The following is a 15,064-nucleotide window of genomic DNA, read 5'->3' on the forward strand; positions in this document are numbered from 1 at the left end:
CCTTACCGCCGTAGATAGGGCATGGAGTGGAGCGGTCGGTCTTCATTCCCTGAGAGCACGGGGGAAGAAGAGCCATTACTTCCCCTTACCGCCGTAGATAGGGCATGGAGTGGAGCGGTCGGTCTTCATTCCCTGAGAGCACGGGGGAAGAAGAGCCATTACTTCCCTTACCGCCGTAGATAGGGCATGGAGTGGAGCGGTCGGTCTTCATTCCCTGAGAGCACGGGGAAGAAGAGCCATCACTTCCCCTTACCGCCGTAGATAGGGCATGGAGTGGAGCTGTCGGTCTTCATTCCCTGAACACGGGGTAAGAAGAGCCATTACTTCCCTTACCATCATACAATCATCAGGAAATCTTGTGGGCTCAGAATACCTGCAATCAAACAATCAACATCAGCAAATGCTTTGGTCTAACAATGTATGTGCCATCACTTCCCCTTACCACTAGATAGGGCATATGGAGCGGACGGTCTTCATGAAGAGCCATTATATGCCATTTAGCAGTGGACGGTCGGGTCTTATCCAAACGCTGTATTTACAGTCATTTGGTCAAACTCCATTCTACAATCATCAGGAAATCTTGTGGGTCCAGAATACCTGCAATCAAACAATCAACATCAGCCACTGGTAAAACTGAGCTATCAGACTCACTCACTCACTCACTCACTCACTCACTCACTCACTCATTCTCAAATCAAATATTATTTGTCATGTGCGCTGGAATTCAACAGATGTAGACCATACTGTGAAATACTTCCTTACAAGCCCTTACAATGCAGTTAAGAAAATATTTACTAAATAAACTAAAGTTGAATAAAGTAACACAATAAAACAACGAGGATATGTACAGTGGGTACTGAATTAATGTGCAGGTTAGTCGAGGTAATTGAGGTCATTTGTACATGTAGGTAGAGGTAAAGTGACTATGGCTAGATTAAACACCGTTCGGGCCTCCATTTGATTAATTGTTCAGGAGACTTATGGTTTGGGGTAGAAGCTGTTAAGGGACCTTTTGGACCTAGACTTGGCATTCTGGTACCGCTTGCCGTGCGATAGCAGAGAGAATAGTCAATGACTTGGGTGGCTGGAGTCTTTGAAAACAAATTTGGGCCTCTGACACCGCCTGGTATAGAGGTCTTGAATGGCAGGGAGCTTGACCCTAGTGATGTACTGGGCCGTACGCACCACCTTCTGTAGCGCATTTTAGTCAGAGGCCGAGCAGTTGCCATACCAAGCGGTGATGCAGCCAGTCAAGATGCTCTCGATGGTGCAGCTGTATAACTATTTAAGGATCTGAGGACCCATGCCAAATCTTTTCCATCTCCTGGGGGGGAATAGTCTTCACGACTGTCTTGGTGTGTTTGGACCATGATAGTTTGTTGGTGATGTGGACACTGGAAGCTCTCGACCCGCTCCACTACAGCCCCGTCGATGTGAATGGGGGCGTGTTCGGCCCTCCTTTTCCTGTAGTCCACGATCAGCTCCACCACGGCCCCGTCGATGTGAATGGGGGCCTGTTCGGCTCTCCTTTTCCTGTAGTCCACGATCAGCTCCACCACGGCCCCGTCGATGTGAATGGGGGCCTGTTCGGCCCTCCTTTTCCTGTAGTCCACGATCAGCTCCTTTGTCTTGCTCATGTTGAGGGAGAGGAGTGGGTCTAGGGTTTCCGGGATGATAGTGTTGATGCGAATCATGACCAGCCTTTCAAAGCACTTCATGGCTACAGATGTGAGCGCTACAGGGCGATAGTCATTTAGGCAGGTTACTTTGGTGGTCTTGGGCACAGGGATTATGGTGGTCTGCTTGAAACATGTAGGTATTACAGACTGGGAAGGCTGAGGGTTGTATGGACCAGTGTGGTGGTACACACTGGGAAGGCTGAGGGTTATATGGACCAGTGTGGTGGTACAGACTGGGAAGGCTGAGGGTTATATGGACCAGTGTGGTGGTACAGACTGGGAAGGCTGAGGGTTATATGGACCAGTGTGGTGGTACAGACTGGGAAGGCTGAGGGTTATATGGACCAGTGTGGTGGTACAGACTGGGAAGGCTGAGGGTTATATGGACCAGTGTGGTGGTACAGACTGGGAAGGCTGAGGGTTATATGGACCAGTGTGGTGGTACAGACTGGGAAGGCTGAGGGTTATATGGACCAGTGTGGTGGTACAGACTGGGAAGGCTGAGGGTTATATGGACCAGTGTGGTGGTACAGACTGGGAAGGCTGAGGGTTATATGGACCAGTGTGGTGGTACAGACTGGGAAGGCTGAGGGTTATATAGACCAGTGTGGTGGTACAGACTGGGAAGGCTGAGGGTTATATGGACCAGTGTGGTGGTACAGACTGGGAAGGCTGAGGGTTATATGGACCAGTGTGGTGGTACAGACTGGGAAGGCTGAGGGTTATATAGACCAGTGTGGTGGTACAGACTGGGAAGGCTGAGGGTTATATAGACCAGTGTGGTGGTACAGACTGGGAAGGCTGAGGGTTATATGGACCAGTGTGGTGGTACAGACTGGGAAGGCTGAGGGTTATATGGACCAGCGTGGTGGCACAGACTGGGAAGGCTGAGGGTTATATGGACCAGTGTGGTGGTACAGACTGGGAAGGCTGAGGGTTATATGGACCAGTGTGGTGGTACAGACTGGGAAGGCTGAGGGTTATATGGACCAGTGTGGTGGTACAGACTGGGAAGGCTGAGGGTTATATGGACCAGTGTGGTGGTACAGACTGGGAAGGCTGAGGGTTATATGGACCAGTGTGGTGGTACAGACTGGGAAGGCTGAGGGTTATATGGACCAGTGTGGTGGCACAGACTGGGAAGGCTGAGGGTTATATGGACCAGTGTGGTTGTACAGACTGGGAAGGCTGAGGGTTATATGGACCAGCGTGGTGGTACAGACTGGGAAGGCTGAGGGTTATATGGACCAGCGTGGTGGCACAGACTGGGAAGGCTGAGGGTTATATGGACCAGTGTGGTGGTACAGACTGGGAAGGCTGAGGGTTATATAGACCAGTGTGGTGGTACAGACTGGGAAGGCTGAGGGTTATATGGACCAGTGTGGTGGTACAGACTGGGAAGGCTGAGGGTTATATGGACCAGTGTGGTGGCACAGACTGGGAAGGCTGAGGGTTATATGGACCAGTGTGGTGGCACAGACTGGGAAGGCTGAGGGTTTTATTGACCAGACATTTAGTGGGTGCTAGAATAAAAGCGGTGTATGCTACTCACGCCTGACAGCATTGCATGTCCCCGTTGGCTTGACAATAGCAGTTCATGCAATCACTGGTCCTCCAGCGGGACCCGGTATCATGCCACGTCCCATCCTTGTCGTAAAGACACTGCGTCATGCCTAAACAAGGAAACAATATAACATATCACTGTGTTTGTTGTCTTTTCAATGAGATTCAAGATTCAAGTGTATTAGAAACATAATTGCATAACAATATGAAATGAGATGCTCTTTACAGGTCAAAAAATACAAATATAAAACACTAAAAATCACAAGGATTTGGTATAAGCAGTTCTTTTATTAAATTGATAAATGTACAGGGGTGTGTGTGTGTGCGGTACAACACCAACTACTTTTGCCCAGAGCCCTATGGTTGTGTGTGTGTGTTAACAGCTGGTTATCCTTGTCCTTTACCTGGTTTAGCTTGTTCAAACCAGCAGCCAGCATGGAACAGTGGCAGCAGTGCACATAGGATTACAGCTACAGCCAAAGACCTCTTCCCGAGGAGAAAGAAGGAAAAAGCATATGTTATCAGAATCACCTTTATTCTCCAAGTAGGCTACACGTACAGTACTTTCTGACCATAATGAAGAGAATATACACACAGAATACATAGACGCAGACCGAGGGCAATAAAACATAGGCCTTTCATCAAACCGTCTAAACATTAAAGATGAAGAACTAGCAAAGTGAACTGACACATTTTAACATGTGGAGGTGATAGGTCATTAACCCTCTAGATCTCTGGGTAATAAAATAACCTAAAGTAATTTCTAATTCCTCATACATAACATAGAAGGATAGAAGGAACTTACCATGATTGACAGGAATTTAGACTGGATTCACAGGTAGATTCTGTAGGTTCTGTTGAGCTGTAGAGCGAGGTGTCATTCAATAATCCTCCCCCATAACATCAGACAATAAGCACAACAAGAGAAGGAAACCACATCAGTCTCGTACCTTCAGTAACAAGACGCTGGCGCTAGCAAAGTATGCCGAAAAGGTATTCTCACATTAACCCAATTTTGTCCTTGGAAGTGATATTTCTGAACAAAGTAGGATTAGTTTGCACTAGATGCTAACCTAAAAAAAATAGGGAAACAATATTTTCTCTTCCTGTGTCCCGTTTAAATTCCTCCGCCTTGCGCGACGGAAGTCCCAACCTTTGTACTTCCGTTTGATTTCAGCATTCTGCATCACTGGTGGTGAAGAATCGCAAGTACATCTCATAAAAGAAGTAGGGGAAATCCAAACTGGATCACGTTAAGATATCCAGCCAATCGCAATTGACTGAATATCGACGTCTCATACAATTGAACTAACAAGTGAAATTGCCTGATTTAAGTGGATATTTTAAATAATATCCAAATTGATTGGGCTTCTACAATGAGACAATATGATTTTTTCCCACATTAACTTATATGAAGCAAAGCTCTCAGGTTAATTTAAAGTTTAATTCCCAGATGGCCTATACAGGTTTGATTATTCATTAGATTTGATCAATCAGTAAAATCTGCTTTTGCAAAGCACAATCAATCAGTCCCGCCTCCAGTGGGAATCTCATATGGCTGTGGCCTGAGGGGAAAGTGTACCATAGTAGTGAATGTACCTAACATAACTTTTATGATAATCCAGCAATCTCAATTGCTTGGGTATCATCGTCTCATTCAATTTATTTATTTAAATTGTTGAACATACCTTTCTAGGTTCTTCCAATTAAATGATACATCTTAAACGTTGCAATAGCAACCTAGATGAACCAACTTCCCAGGTTAATTTAAAGTTTAATTCCCAGGTATGATTAATCAAATTGTCCAGTAGTGATGGTTCATTAACGTCTATGTATAGATTTAAATCATCTTTGTGGGGCCTCTTGGGTGGCGTAGTGGTTGACTCTGGGTTGGCCTAGCGTCGTCCGGGTTAGGGAGGGTTTGGCCGGTAGGTAGGGATATCCTTGTCTCCTGTGGCGGGCTGGGCGCAGTGCGGGCTAACCAAGGTGGCCAAGTGCACGGTGTTTCCTCTGACATTGGTGCAGCTGGCTTCTGGGTTGGAGGTGTGCTGTGTTAAGAAGCAGTGTGGCATTCGACCTTTGTCTCTTCCGAGCCCGCACGGGAGTTGTAGCGATGAGACAAGATAGTGAGAAGACCCTTTCGGGATACTAACAATTGGGGAGAAAACGGGGTAAAAATGTTAAATAATAATAATTTTTTTAATCGTCTTTGCAGCTCCCAACATATTCCAAAACCAAACTTTGGAAAATTAGGGAAAAAATGTTCCTTTCAAATGTTCTAATAATGTGCAAGCTATTCCCCCTCCCTCTGCACTATCCCCTACCTCTGCATCATCCCCCTACCTCTGTCTCCCACACCCAGGCTGCTGTGGTCAGAGAGGTTGTAAATTCCTGGAGGAGAATCCTGCCTCAGGGCCAGACAGTATAGAGAGAGTGAGTTTTCATAGAGAGAACAAATGAATTTCTTCCACCTCACAGAATGGGAGATACGAACAATATTTATGTTCTGGAGACCGTATAAAAGATCGGTGAAGAATCCAGCTACGAAATGGTCCGTTTGGTACAATTTTGTGAAACTCATGGGAGACAATACGGCTACATTACCATAACACTGTTTATACAATAGCCTCAGTTATGAGACTTACATCTAATTGTTGTACAATATGAATGAATAAAGATGATACTATTTGTGAAATTATGTGATGCTATGTAATGATGTTAATGTGAGAGAATTGTATTTCTGTTTAAAGTTGCCCCTGGAGGCACAGACAGGACCTGGCGTCATGAGACAGCCTTTGCTATGTTCCGAATAAAACCCCCACCTGGGTTTTCTATCACCAGACCAGCTTACCTCGATAACAAGAGGGACAAGGTTTGAGACCAGACCAGTACCTCTATCACAGAGGGAAATAAGGTTTAAGTAGATTGCTGAATCTTTTAACCATCCCACGTGGTTAAACTCTTAGACTATCGATACGGACAGAATAAGAACAAGTCTTTGATATTAATTACTAGTCTGCAGCTAGGAATTCGGTATCATTGAGCCGTCAACCGCAGAAACATCGTCACTCTGAACTATCCATTCTAACCACGAGAGAGACACAGAGAGAGAGAGAGGGAGGACAAACTCTCCAACAGAAACAAACTTTCCAACAGAGATCCCGACGACACACTGAGCGTCAATATATATATTGATTGCAATTATTCCCGAAATGAGTGAGCGTCCATGTGCAAAGGATTGGCATTTCAATTGTTATAATGATCAACTTTATAGTGTCTCTTATCAGTCCCTCTGTCTAACAAGCCCCCATGCCGGTTTAGCCCACTAGGGCACACTCCCCTATAATTTCTTTGTAAACATATCTACTCTGTTTGTGTTATGCATTTCTGTGAATTAGTTAGTAAATAAATGATTTTAAGACGATTGATGTATTGATGACTCATAGTGAAGACTGGGTTCGTGCAGATAACCAACAATTTATGACGTTTGGAATGAGATTAACGTGTGTCACGGGTGTCGTCGTCTGAAGAAGAGGAATTGGACCAAAGTGCAGCGTGGTAAGTGTTCATGCCTTTTTATTGTAACTGAACACTATAACAAAATAACAAAGAGAAATAAACGAAACAGTCCTGTCTGGTGCAGAAAACACTGAACAGAAAACAACTACCCACAAAACAATGGTGGGAAAAAGCTACCTAAGTATGGTTCCCAATCAGAGACAACGATAGACAGCTGTCCCTGATTGAGAACCATACCCGGCCAAAACAAAGAAATACAAAACATAGAAAAAGGAACATAGAATGTCCACCCAAATCACACCCTGACCAAACCAAAATAGAGACATAAGAAGCTCTAAGCTCAGGGTGTGACAACGTGAGGTAAAGAATAATTCATTAATCAGAAGACCAATTGATCAGATATTAAAATATCTGAAAGTTATATTAGGAATATTATAACTTTGTAATCTGAATATTTTCCTTGGTGCCCCGATTTCCTAGTTAATTACAGTTACATGATTAAGTAGTTTAATCACGTAATAATAATTACAGAGAATTTTTGATAAAGATTAATCTTCAGTTTAATGATGCCAATGACAAGACAAGCTGGTCTGTGTGATCAGGAGTCAAGACAAGATGCTGGAGCTGGTCTGTGTGATCAGGAGTCAAGACAAGATGCTGGAGCTGGTCTGTGTGATCAGGAGTCAAGACAAGATGCTGGAGCTGGTCTGTGTGATCAGGAGTCAAGACAAGATGCTGGAACTGGTCTGTGTGATCAGGAGTCAAGACAAGATGATGGAGCTGGTCTGTGTGATCAGGAGTCAAGACAAGATGCTGGAGCTGGTCTGTGTGATCGGGAGTCAAGACAAGATGCTGGAGCTGGTCTGTGTGATCAGGAGTCAAGACAAGATGCTGGAGCTGGTCTGTGTGATCAGGAGTCAAGACAAGATGCTGGAGCTGGTCTGTGTGATCAGGAGTCAAGTCCATGTCTTCTCTCCAACAACTCACCATGTTATACTAGATGTAACACAAGTCCTTGTAGTTGGTCATTCAAGGGGCTTGGCTTTTGAGCGATCTTGTAATTCTGGTGAAATCGGTGATCACTATTGCTAAGTCCAATAAGAAGTGGAGTCACATAGATACTAGTAAAGTGTGATGTGTTGTAACATCCTGTTATCAAAAGGAAACACACTTGTGATAAACAATGTTGCAATGCTGTTCCTTCCCTGGTTTAACGATGATAATAATGTTGTGTTATTATTACTTAACAAATCATTGTTCAAATGGCAGCAATTCAATGACATTTGAACAATGATTTGTGGAAAAAATACAAAACAAGGAAAAACCATTCTCCTCATACCAGGGACGGGACAGCGTCGCAAAGCGGTTCAAGGTATTGTTTTGCATGTGCACTGTAACTGAATTGTAACCGACACTTTACCCCATAGGACCACCGTACTGGCAGTTTCCAGTTTTAATGTCACGTGCACAAATACAGTGAAATGCCTTTCTTGCAAACTCTAAACCCAACAATGCAGTCATCAATAACGATGTAATATTAAAAATAACAAGGTAGAACAAAAACACAGGAGATATAAAAAGAAATAAGACGTTTTCAGATTTTTTTTCTGTCTTCTGAAACAACATCACGATACCTACAGGAAGGTATGACAGCAGATATATGAGAGGTGGTTATTGGGCAGCACCTTGTATTAGTTAGGAATAATGTGATTCAGATATTGGTGTCAGCAGTGGGATTAAGTCTTTGTTCCAAATGGCACCCTATTCCCTTTATAGTGCACTACTTTTGACCAGGGGCCTATAAGGAATAGGGTGCCAATTGGGAAACATCTGAAGTGTCACTACATCAGAGAAGACGGTAAGCTTCACTGTGCTCCCTCAGAGAGCAGAGCAGAGCGGTCTCTGTGTCGTGGAAGGGAGCATTCTGAAGGAACAGCAAGCCAGTCAACAGTAGCTGGGGAAAATGCCAACAAGAGCAGTGCTTGCTGCCATGGAAACAGGGCAGCGCCACAGTTCTCCCCACTCCATTAAGAAAGATGTGGTGGCTCTGCAGCTCTGCAGCTCTGCCCTCAATGGTGCTGTAGCATGACACGCCGTGCTTATAGAGCCCATTGAGACTAAGCTGGGGAATTCAGCAGTTAAGGAAAATAGCAGGGTTGTCTCCCAAATAGCACGCTAGTCCCTATATAGTGCACTACTTTTGATCAGGGCCCATAGTACACTACTTTTGACCAGGGCCAGCTCAGATCCATTGGCAAGGTGTATTATTATTATATATATTATCTGGAATGCTTTTTCAACAGTCTTGAAGGAGTTCCCACATATGCTGCTTTTCCTTCACTCTGGGGTCCAACTCATCTCAAACTATCTCAATTGGGTTGAGGCCAGGTGATTGTGGAGGCCAGGTCATCTGATGCAGCACTCCATCACTCTCCTTCTTGCTAAAATAGACCTTACACAGCCTGGAGGTGTGTTGGGTCATTGTCCTGTTGAAAAACAAATGATAGTCCCACTAAGCGCAAACCAGATGGTATGGCGTATCACTGAAGAATGCTGTGGTAGCCATACTGGTTAAGTGTGCCTTTAATTCTAAATAAATCCCAGACAGTGTCACCAGCAAGGCACCATCACACCTCCTCCTCCATGCTTCACGGTGGGAACTACACGTGCGGAGATCATCCGTTCATCTACTCTGCGTCTCACAAAGACATGGTGGTTGGAACCAAAAATCTCAACTTTGGACTCATCGGGTTGTGTTTCTTGGCCCAGGTGTCATTTGGGACACACAGTCCGTCACCAGTGAGAACAGTGAGCAAGAACATTGCAGCCCGTCACGCTTACTCCTGCTCCCTTCCTCCAGGGCTCGACGTCGCCGGTCTACTAACCACCGGTCCTGGCATCCCACATTTTGCACACCTGGCATCCCACATTTTGCACACCTGGCATCCCACATTTTGCACACCTGGCAACCATCATTTTGCACACCTGGCAACCATCATTTTGCACACCTGGCAACCATCATTTTGCACACCTGCTCCCCATCGTTAAGCACACCTGCTCCCCATCGTTAAGCACACCTGCTCCCCATCGTTAAGCACACCTGCTCCCCATCGTTAAGCACACCTGCTCCCCATCGTTAAGCACACCTGCTCCCCATCGTTAAGCACACCTACTCCCCATCGTTAAGCACACCTACTCCCCATCGTTAAGCACACATGCTCCCCATCATTAAGCACACCTGCTCCCCATCGTTAAGCACACATGCTCCCCATCATTAAGCACACCTGCTCCCCATCATTAAGCACACCTTCATCACCACCCTGATTACTCCCCCTTCATTATAACCCTCAGTCGTCAGGCAGTATTGGTTTTGGTTACGTTCAGTACTCTACTCCTGTGATTGATATTTTGTTCATCATAATATGGACATAATAAATATTGGACATTTTAAATGCCATAATAGGAAAGTAACAATGGAACAACATGCTGAAAGGTAAGTGTGTTACCTAGAGATCTAGAGTAGGGTCAATGACCTACTAGCGCCAAATGTTGAAATGTGTCACTTCTTTCTCCCTGAGTAGAGGTCCTTGGCTCTGGCTGTAGTCCTGTGTGCACTGTTTAAACCAGCAGAACCAGGTAAAGTACAAAGATAACCAGCTGCTAACACACCTACCCACACACACAAAAGTACACACAAAAGTACACAAAACACCGGTATATTTAAATAACCCCAAAAAAAGAACCCCTCTTATAGAAATATTATGATGCGATTTTCGGGTTTTATTTCAGTGGTCCTCCACATGACCTTTGACCCCATTTCACATTGTTATGGACTGATGTTTCTTGGATGTGGCATGACATCACAACAAATGTTTTATTTATTTATTGTTTCCTTGTTTAGGCATGAGGCAGTGTCTTTACGACAAGGATGGGACGTGGCATGATACCGGGTCCCGCTGGAGGACCAGTGATTGCATGAACTGCTATTGTCAAGCCAACGGGGACATGCAATGCTGTCAGGCGTGAGAACCATACACAGCTTTTATTCTAGCACCCACTAAATTTCTGGTCAATAAAACCCTCAGCCTTCCCAGTCTGTGCCACCACACTGGTCCATATAACCCTCAGCCTTCCCAGTCTGTACCACCACACTGGTCCATATAACCCTCAGCCTTCCCAGTCTGTACCACCACACTGGTCTATATAACCCTCAGCCTTCCCAGTCTGTACCACCACACTGGTCTATATAACCCTCAGCCTTCCCAGTCTGTACCACCACACTGGTCCATATAACCCTCAGCCTTCCCAGTCTGTACCACCACACTAGTCTATAAAACCCTCAGCCTTCCCAGTCTGTACCACCACACTGGTCCATATAACCCTCAGCCTTCCCAGTCTGTACCACCACACTGGTCTATATAACCCTCAGCCTTCCCAGTCTGTGCCACCACACTGGTCCATATAACCATCAGCCTTCCCAGTCTGTACCACCACACTGGTCCATATAACCCTCAGCCTTCCCAGTCTGTACCACCACACTGGTCTATATAACCCTCAGCCTTCCCAGTCTGTACCACCACACTGGTCTATATAACCCTCAGCCTTCCCAGTCTGTACCACCACACTGGTCTATATAACCCTCAGCCTTCCCAGTCTGTACCACCACACTAGTCTATAAAACCTCAGCTTCCCAGTCTGTACCACCACACTGGTCCATATAACCCTCAGCCTTCCCAGTCTGTACCACCACACTGGTCTATATAACCCTCAGCCTTCCCAGTCTGTACCACCACACTGGTCTATTTAACCCTCAGCCTTCCCAGTCTGTACCACCACACTGGTCCATATAACCCTCAGCCTTCCCAGTCTGTACCACCACACTGGTCCATATAACCCTCAGCCTTCCCAGTCTGTACCACCACACTGGTCTATATAACCCTCAGCCTTCCCAGTCTGTACCACCACACTGGTCTATATAACCCTCAGCCTTCCCAGTCTGTACCACCACACTGGTCCATATAACCCTCAGCCGTCCCAGTCTGTACCACCACACTGGTCCATATAACCCTCAGCCGTCCCAGTCTGTACCACCACACTGGTCCATATAACCCTCAGCCTTCCCAGTCTGTACCACCACACTGGTCCTTATAACCCTTAGCCGTCCCAGTCTGTACCACCACACTGGTCCATATAACCCTCAGCCTTCCCAGTCTGTACCACCACACTGGTCCATATAACCCTTTCCCAGTCTGTACCACCACACTGGTCCATATAACCCTCAGCCTTCCCAGTCTGTACCACCACACTGGTCCATATAACCCTCAGCCTTCCCAGTCTGTACCACCACACTGGTTCATATAACCCTCAGCCTTCCCAGTCTGTACCACCACACTGGTCCATATAACCCTCAGCGTCCCAGTCTGTACCACCACACTGGTCTATATAACCCTCAGCCTTCCCAGTCTGTACCACCACACTGGTCTATATAACCCTCAGCCTTCCCAGTCTGTACCACCACACTGGTCTATATAACCCTCAGCCTTCCCAGTCTGTACCACCACACTGGTCCATATAACCCTCAGCCTTCCCAGTCTGTACCACCACACTGGTCCTTATAACCCTCAGCCTTCCCAGTCTGTACCACCACACTGGTCCATATAACCCTCATCCCAGTCTGTACCACCACACTGGTCCATATAACCCTCAGCCGTCCCAGTCTGTACCACCACACTGGTCCATATAACCCTCAGCCTTCCCAGTCTGTACCACCACACTGGTCCTTATAACACGTCCCAGTCTGTACCACCACACTGGTCCATATAACCCTCAGCCTTCCCAGTCTGTACCACCACACTGGTCCATATAACCCTCAGCCTTCCCAGTCTGTACCACCACACTGGTCCATATAACCCTCAGCCTTCCCAGTCTGTACCACCACACTGGTCCATATAACCCTCAGCCTTCCCAGTCTGTACCACCACACTGGTTCATATAACCCTCAGCCTTCCCAGTCTGTACCACCACACTGGTCCATATAACCCTCAGCCTTCCCAGTCTGTACCACCACACTGGTCTATATAACCCTCAGCCTTCCCAGTCTGTACCACCACACTGGTCTATATAACCCTCAGCCTTCCCAGTCTGTACCACCACACTGGTCTATATAACCCTCAGCCTTCCCAGTCTGTACCACCACACTGGTCCATATAACCCTCAGCCTTCCCAGTCTGTACCACCACACTGGTCCTTATAACCCTCAGCCTTCCCAGTCTGTACCACCACACTGGTCCATATAACCCTCAACCTCCCCAGTCTGTACCACCACACTGGTCCTTATAACCCTCAGCCGTCCCAGTCTGTACCACCACACTGGTACATATAACCCTCAACCTCCCCAGTCTGTACCACCACACTGGTCCTTATAACCCTCAGCCGTCCCAGTCTGTACCACCACACTGGTCTATATAACCCTCAGCCTTCCCAGTCTGTACCACCACACTGGTCCATATAACCCTCAGCCTTCCCAGTCTGTACCACCACACTGGTCCATATAACCCTCAACCTCCCCAGTCTGTACCACCACACTGGTCCTTATAACCCTCAGCCTTCCCAGTCTGTACCACCACACTGGTCTATATAACCCTCAGCCTTCCCAGTCTGTACCACCACACAAGTCAAAGCGTATTCATCCACAGGTGTTATGCCAGTAAAGTCATAGCGTATTCATCCACAGGTGTTATGCCAGTAAAGTCATAGCGTATTCATCCACAGGTGTTATGCCAGTAAAGTCATAGCGTATTCATCCACAGGTGTTATGCCAGTATAGTAAAGTAAAGTCATAGCGTATTAAAAAAGTGATGGAAAGAGGAAGTTTTGATACAATTTTACAAATGCCGACAGAAAATGTGTTTTTCGACATGGTGGGATATTATTTTGTTGGTCAAATTAATTATGCAGGAAATGGCAGTTGATCCGCCTTTTTGCACAAATATTGATATGATAACCATCATATCAAAGTAAACTTGGAGACACACGATGATATGGTGTGTGGTCCCCCCACTACGACCCAGGAAACCATGTTTATTAGGCTAAAATAAAACAAATTATGAAGGGAGAGCTGGGAGAAAAGTAACATGGGGCGAAAGTAACACAGACAGAAGCATGAACCTAATGCAGAGGACGAGCTCCCTGCAACAACAAAAAAAACAGCCCAGTCCGACCATGTTTTGCGAAGTTATCAATAAAAAGTGGTTTTGAACTGTAGAGTTGTTTTTCAGTTGTTCAAGGTTCCTAACATATGTCATTTTTTAAAACCAAATCAAATCAAATCAAATGTATTTATATAGCCCTTCGTACATCAGCTGATATCTCAAAGTGCTGTACAGAAACCCAGCCTAAAACAGCAAACAATGCAGGTGTAAAAGCACGGTGGCTAGGAAAAACTCCCTAGAAAGGCCAAAACCTAGGAAGAAACCTAGAGAGGAACCGGGCTATGTGGGGTGGCCAGTCCTCTTCTGGCTGTGCCGGGTAGATTATAACAGAACATGACCAAGATGTTCAAATGTTCATAAATGACCAGCATGGTCAAATAATAATAAGGCAGAACAGTTGAAACTGGAGCAGCAGCACAGTCAGGTGGACTGGGGACAGCAAGGAGCCATCATGTCAGGTAGTCCTGGGGCACGGTCCTAGGGCTCAGGTCCTCCGAGAGAGAGAAAGAAAGAGAGAATTAGAGAGAGCATATGTGGGGTGGCCAGTCCTCTTCTGGCTGTGCCGGGTGGAGATTATAACAGAACGTGGCCAAGATGTTCAAATGTTCATAAATGACCAGCATGGTTGAATAATAGATAAATAGATAATAGATAATAGATAATAAACCCATCTAGTGACTAAATGACAGCATAGGTTTCAAGTATCGTGCTAGCTATTCATAGGTGCTGTGGTGCGTTGTTGAACTCTACAAAATACAAGGTCAAAGCATGACGTCCATGATCTTCCGGTCAGAAAGTCGGAGCTCTAGATAGAGGATGACCGTTCAAAACTATTTTTCCCAGTCAGGGATAGTTTTTTTTTGTTTTGAGTTCCCAGTGAGTCGGTAGTTAGAGATTTCTGAGTTCTGAGTTCCCAGTTCTTTTGAACGCGACATTAGCCTGGGAGAAGTTACAGGAGAGATGGGTGGGACGAAAGTAACACAATGTTAACTGATGACCTGGAATAAAATTGGGTAAATGTTTTAACACAGGCCATTTTCTTCTCTAGTTGATACTGCTTTTATAATGCCAAATATCAACAAGTGACTGAAT

At 45.8% G+C, this 15,064-nt stretch overlaps 1 long non-coding RNA gene across 1 annotated transcript; it reads right to left on the minus strand.

Moving 5' to 3' along the window:
- Positions 1-323: 323 nt before the first annotated feature.
- LOC127919033 (uncharacterized) lies at positions 324-4,421 on the minus strand. Its single transcript, XR_008101693.1, has 5 exons — positions 4,193-4,421; positions 4,048-4,104; positions 3,647-3,728; positions 3,232-3,352; positions 324-373 (listed from the first exon to the last, which is right to left on the minus strand). It is a non-coding gene; the product is annotated as an uncharacterized LOC127919033 (long non-coding RNA).
- Between the last annotated feature and the right edge of the window lie 10,643 nt (positions 4,422-15,064).

The sequence above is a fragment of the Oncorhynchus keta genome, unplaced genomic scaffold (assembly GCF_023373465.1).
Source record: "Oncorhynchus keta strain PuntledgeMale-10-30-2019 unplaced genomic scaffold, Oket_V2 Un_contig_1556_pilon_pilon, whole genome shotgun sequence".
In the NCBI taxonomy this organism is placed as follows: domain Eukaryota; kingdom Metazoa; phylum Chordata; class Actinopteri; order Salmoniformes; family Salmonidae; genus Oncorhynchus; species Oncorhynchus keta.